The sequence below is a fragment of the Cucumis sativus genome, chromosome 5, assembly GCF_000004075.3.
Source record: "Cucumis sativus cultivar 9930 chromosome 5, Cucumber_9930_V3, whole genome shotgun sequence".
NCBI classification, from domain to species: domain Eukaryota; kingdom Viridiplantae; phylum Streptophyta; class Magnoliopsida; order Cucurbitales; family Cucurbitaceae; genus Cucumis; species Cucumis sativus.
The window spans coordinates 13,813,286-13,820,717 of NC_026659.2; positions in this window are offsets into that span (position 1 = coordinate 13,813,286).

The following is a 7,432-nucleotide window of genomic DNA, read 5'->3' on the forward strand; positions in this document are numbered from 1 at the left end:
AAAGGCAATAAGAAAACAAAGCAAGAACTTCTATTTGCAGAGCATGACAATTCAGACACACGAAGGTGTGACAATTGACAAGGACATCGACGACCATATATAATTGTTAATTACATATTACACATCTATTAAATCTAGTGGCTGAGATAAGATTAAACCCTAACAATAATAGGTTTGATACGTTGTTTTGTCAAACCTTATCTTTTCATTTAAACTCAATCTAGTGTGTATTATAATTCAAATAAAAAATTTGACCATATTGAGTCTCGTTAATAGATTTTATTGTATTTACAATTTTTAAAAAATGTATCGTCGTACTTTTAATTTTTTATTCTAAAAGTGTTAGTTATTGGAATAAATCCTGAACAAAATCTAATTGGGCATGAATTTCAAAATTTTGTAATGGAAAGAAAATGGAGGAAGGAAGATACAATTTTTGTGGATAAATATGCTGACTTCAAAATATAAACAAAAGAAGGGATGGGTTAGTTTAGTTACAAAATTTACCCAATTCAAGTTGGTGGACCAACAAACTACACACTACTGATAATTTCTGTATTAGATTATTTGGTGCAAAATAACAAGGAAAGTTGAAAAAGATTGGAGGAGAATGTGAGTTTACTAGAGAAAAAGGTCATCAAAAGGATGGGCCAACAACTAAGGCAAATGAAAAGGAGAGAATGTATAATACTATTCAAACTTACTCCACCCAAATCAATCTGACTTTTGTTTTCGCTATTCTCATTTCCTATCATTTTTTTCAATACAAGTTGAGTTCAGGATTCAAATCGTAAATTTCTCAACTCTCGATTATATTGATATTATTTGAGTTAAATTGAGAATTGAGAAGATAATTAATGATATGTTTGGGAGATTATAGTTGGAGTATTAATTTAAAAAGAAAAAAAATTAGGTAAATTAAACCTATAAAATTAATTTTTAAAATGTTTGTTGTTAAGAGTGATTTTCATTTTCATTTGTTTAGAATTGATTTTCAATTTTTATTTTTTTAGTTTTATTGTATTTTCTAGTTGAGAAATAATAATTGTATTTTCTAGTTGAGAAATAATTATTTAACATAATTAAAGATTCATTTCTATTTAGTTTATTGATAAATTATTAAACGCACATGGTTCATATATGTTTATATATATTTATTGAAAGAAAATCCATCAAAATATGTATAATGGTTTGTTTTATTAACATTTACATTTTTTGGACCGAATATTTAAAATAAAAAAGTTAACCATTCCTAACCAATAATATTATATCAAAACTTAATTAGATAACTATTTTGAGAGTGATGGATAGAAAATCACATGTCTCCTCGTTTTCTAAAATCAATTTAAAATGATTTAAACTTAGAAAAATCAACTTTAGTTCGTATAAAACATCATTTTTTAGAAGAAAAGTGATAATAACAAAAGAAAAAAATTCTATCAACGAGGTCCTATTCAATTAGTATTACGCTCAAGAAATCAATTTATTATGAATAACTATTTGAGAATTATTTAGAATCATATTGTTTTTTCTTTATTTAAATTAAACCTATATATATCGTATCCTTCGTTATATCTATTGATTTATATGTTTTATTATTTATATATTTTGTAATGTTTTTAAATTTGAAGCCAAATTTTTAAGAACAGTTTTTTGGAAGGTTGTTTTGTTTTTCCAATTTAGCTGGTTAGGTAACTCTTATGTGTTCCCATAACAAAATATAAAACTATGATCTAAAATTCGTGGAAACAAGCACAAAAAAATTATAAAAAATCCAAGAACTAAAAAATGAAGGCTGCTTAATTTTGTAACTTCTTTTTGTTTTTGTTTTTTTTTTTTTATATAAAAATAATTAAACTTCGAAACCCTATTTTCGCCTCAATTTGCTTATGATGTAACAATATGATATTGTTACTTTTTATTTATAGCTTGGAACAAAGGTAATTTTGACCAAAGACTTCAAATTGTTCTTAAAAAAAAACTAATACCAACAGGAAAGAATGGGTAAAAGACAAACATAAATTTAAATCTTCTTTGGTAACCCTTTCCTTTAGATAGTTTTTAGCTTTAAAAAATTAAACTTATTTTATCTCATTTTATATCAACCTGCATCTTTCTTAATTACATAAGTTGATTTTTTAGGAAAATTTTTAAAACTACAAAAACAAGCTTTTAAGAATTACATTTTTTTTAGTACATAAAATTTTACTTGGCTTTTAAATCATTTGTAAAATGTAGATACCAAAACAAAACAAAAATAGATATAAAAGTGGGGACATAAGCTTAGTTTTCAAAAATAAAAACAAAATAATTAAAAAAAATTAAAATTATTACAAAAAAGTGTCACATTCATTAGTTTATTGAGAACGATTGTATGACACATTTTTTTTAATCTTATATGGTCGTTTAATAATCATAATTCATCAACAATAATGTCAATGAGCGAAAGTATGAACTAATTTTAGTTCTTCAGAACATGTGCTTGAGTATGATATAGACTTAATTAGGTTAGGGACGGATTTTATCAAAGGAATTAATGAGTAATTATTACCAAAAACAACTATTTTTATAAATTCAAACTAATTGTCTTTTTGGTCATTATTTATTTTTGACCATTTTCCTTATTATTATTTTAGGGGTAAGTACTTTAAAATATTGGGATAAAAAAAGAGAATATTTTCACACATTTTCAATATTGACAAATGTGTATTGGATAAAACTATATTATTTTCAAAGGTTTGTCGGGACGTGATCGCTACGCAGAGCAGCTAATGTCTATCGTTTATTTAATTTCAATAAATAAATCTTTTTGAAATCGTCACCAACCATATTAAGGTGAGACGTCACCAAATATATTAAGTTGTGATTGGTCACCAAAAAAAAAAAAAAATGGTCTACATAAATTCATGACATTTAGGTTCGAGAGTCAGTTTGGTAGGATAGGTGTTAGCACCCTACAACACCCATAAAATGATTATCCAATTTTATCTTTTAAACAAAATTACAGTGGTTCACAAAACAAAGTTTTTATTTAGGTATTTTTTAAATGTCTGATCGTTTTCAATTCACATCGAAAAAAAATAAAACCTAAGCATGAATTGATAATTATGGGTAACATAGAAGCCATTAGAAAAATGAAATTTATTTTTGTTTTAAAATATTTTTATTCACCTTAAGAATATTAAGATACCAAAATTTGATATTTTAATCTCTATCATAGGTGTTTAATGAGAAATTTCATGTATCTAAGAATTAATAAATTCATAAAAAACACTACTCGGTCTCATTTAAAATATGATATGTGTTTATTTTAAAACAATCTATTAATTAAATTTCAAACGGAGAAATTGAATGTAAAATCCATAAAAAACAATATTTTTTCTTCAATTTACATTTTTATATTTAAATTGAAAAATTAATAATAACAATGATAAAACATTGTAAAATTTGAGAAATACTTTAAAGGTAATATGTTGAGATAAAATAAATACATAAAATAAATATAGGAATAATATAAGCCATATGCAAAATGTACATATTATTAATTAACGCAGTAGGATGCAATATAATTAATTAATATAGCACATGCAAGATAATTAATTAATTAATGTAGATGCAAAATAATTAATTAATGCAGAATGATGCAAAATAACTAATTAATGCAATATAAAATAATTAATCAGGCTAGACGAGAGTAATGAATAATTAAACGGGATGTCAAATGGGGTCCGAATAATAATAAATGCATAATGCCAAATGGGGTACCCACTAATTAAAGTACGTTTAATGCAAGATGTAAATAAATATCACAGTACTCAAATGAATGTCAAATAATTATAGCAAGATGCATGCTGATTAATGAATGCAAATAATTCGAATGAGTAATTGACTCAAGCCAAACGAGTGTTAAAATAATTAACTCAAGAGGCCAAAAATTAAAAACGTCAAATACGGGTGCTAATTAATTAATAGACCAAATAAAAAATGAGTATTGCCAAATACATGAGGCTAATTAATTAATCATGGATAATTATTAACGAACTATGTGATATGAATACAAGTAATTAACACATAATGTAAATACATGGTACTAATTAATTAATAGGATGCAAATAATTAAATTGTCAAATTGGTGTAAGTAATTTACACATAATGAATGTGAGATGGGTGTCATAATTAAACGATGTCAAATGAGTGCCAAATGATTAACACAACAACTGATTAACGAGTTATTTAAATGAATAATCAAGACAGCACCCAAATGGGTGCCAAATAATTAATTCACTATCATCAAATATGAATAAAAAAAGAATTTACCGGTCTGCCTTAAATGCAAAAGGTTCTTTCTTAATCCTCTTCACATCTCTCCAAATCACACATAAAAAAATTTGTTTTACGTGTCTCCCTTCTCTATCAAATCCCCACTAATGAATCTTCTCATTCTCTTTTTATAGGCCAATGTCTAACTTTTTTAGATAGTGAAGTAGATGAGTTTTAGGTAGTGAAGTGGACGGCAACGCGTGGAAAAACAGTGGTGACATAACGAAAATGAAAATAAGGGATGATTGAGGAAAAAAAATAAGGGAAGGTTGAGGAAAAATAGGGGGAGAAAAACTTTTATTTTTAATTATAATTTTAAATATATTTTTGTTTTAAAACATAAATCTAAAATTTAAGAATTAAAAAGTAAGATTTAAAATCTAAATTTAAATCTAAATCAAAATTTAAATTCCTTTTTAAAAAAATAAAAAAGACAATATAAAATACGGTATGTACCAACCACGTTTATAAAAATAATGTAATTTTAAAATGCCTTTAAAATTATACAATAAATAATGCATATCTTATTTAAATGTGTATTAAAACCCTCTATAATTAAAGTATATATTTTTCAAAGCTCTCCTAAAAAAGCCTTCAATACTTACTACATCATAATCTTTTTTGTCTGATTTATTTATTGATTTTAATGTCAAAGCTTTTTTACCTAAAAAGTGTCTACCGAATAATGATATTAATGATATATATATAACCAGTAGCAACCTTCATTTGTCATTTGGAAATATATATCATATAAATAAATATTACTTGTAAATATGATGATTTGTTGAAGGAGTACCCGTAAAAGTAAAAGTGGTAAAATAAATTACAATAATTAAGTTCATTGTACACCTATTTTATTATTTGTAAAAATGACAAAAACGAAACACAACTCACACATTAAGAGGTAAAATGTCACAAATACTTTCGTTACTAATATACGTTTGATGCACCTAATACACCCCTTGATACACTTGATACATCTTAATACATTTGATTGATACACGTGATGCTCGGATACTTTTTTATACACTTGATACATTTTGATACACACGTGAAACATTACTAATATATGTTTGATACACTGCAGATACATTTAGTATTCCTCACTTATACAATTTATTGATTAAAATGCACTTGATATGCTTGAAGTCCTACTTATACATTGATATACACTTGTAAACTTGATTCATATACTTGATAATGATTTACTTTACTGATATGCTTTAACAATATATTGTTGATATACTTGATAATGATACACTCGGTAAAATCATTCATATACTTAATAATACTCTAATGAACTGCATAAAATTTAAAAAAACAAAAATCACATAGTATGTATATTAACCAACTAATACATATAATATAAGTATATTATAACAATTATATACGAAGCTGAGATAAAGTAAAACCAAAAAGTTAATGTAAAAAAATAAAGCAAAATCATTTGAAATCATATTCAACTCAAAATACACATTGAAGAAAGTAAAAAAAAAATATCACAAATGAAGTTAATTACTCTGATCAACAACCATTATATTATATTTCATATTGCAAATATTGTACTATTGATATTTTAAAATTAAGATTCAGACAGAAAAAATAAATAATTTTTCTAGTATAAGAATAAACAAATAATTAAGGTCTTAAAAAGTGAAAAAAAAATAAAATAATGAGTAGGACATTAAAAAGAGGAAGAAAAACAAGTTATTGAAGAATAATTTAAAAATAATAACAAATTTAAGATGAAGAAATGAAAATTTTGTCATATTTGCAAAATTCTAAAATAATGTGCTATACATGCTATTTCATATCCTCAAAATGTTATCCTATGCAATTTTTCTTTTTTGAATGTTCCAATTATATACCATTTTAATATTTATCGCTTATAAGATATTTCTAGTTAGATTAGAAGTTTATCAATTATTAGTGATTTTTGGTCTATGATTGAACAATTTATATATATATCATTGATACATAGACTATTCATGATATAGTTGTTTGACTATCTTTAATATAATGTTTATATGAAACGGTAGATATATCATTTCTACATCTATCAATCAATACTAACTAAACCACTAAACTCCTATTTTAAATATTTTTGATATTATTGATAACAAATAAGTAGGTTAATTATCTTCACACATCGTCTAACATATCATTTTTCTCGATTGATAAGGTATATAAGCAAACAACAATTCATTTTGTAGAAAATTTAAGGGAAATTTTACTCATTCAACTTATCATCATCGACGATATATCAAATACTAAAAGATCATCTAAATTATTGTTGATAAGTAATAAATTTAATATTATTAAAAGAAAAAAAGTTATATACGATATATCAATGACAAACTTAATTAATTAACAAACGAGTATATGATATATTATGTAGTTCTTACATAGGATATCATATATTTCATAATATATGATATACAAGTAAACAAGCCTAACAACAAACATCAATCAATCATAATAGAAAGATATTATTGATATACCTTATTCAACCATAAATTTCATCATAAATAAATTTTAATGGATGACCGACTAATTCAAACTAAAAATAATATTACAATACAAATCAACAAAAATACAAAATATAGTAAACCAAAGTAATCTATATGTAAGATTTCTTTATATGAAAAGGAAATATCATCTTTTCGTTTGTTAGTTTTTCTTGAAAAATTTAATGATCAGATAATTAAACCTTTTATTTTGAATATTAACCCCACATGATTCTTAAATAGAATAATGTCATTCAATTGTGTGAATGTAAATATTTAAAATTGTTTTTGGCTCGGTTTTTATAGATTATTGTTACCATTGTTGTCAATTAATTTTCGTAATTATTATCGACCGTTTTTTATGATCATTGTCAATCAACTTTTGTCAATTGTTTTGGATGACCATTTCAACTAACTTTTATCAATTATTTTTCGATCACAATTGTTGGCCAATTACTAATCACCCATTGTTTTCTATGACTGTTAGAGATTTATTAACTTACAAAAAGAAAACCAAAAATGTATTATTAATTTTGAAGTCCGAGATTTTATTCGATTGTAATCGAGTTTTAATATTGTAGAAAATAAATAATAATAGTGAAAAA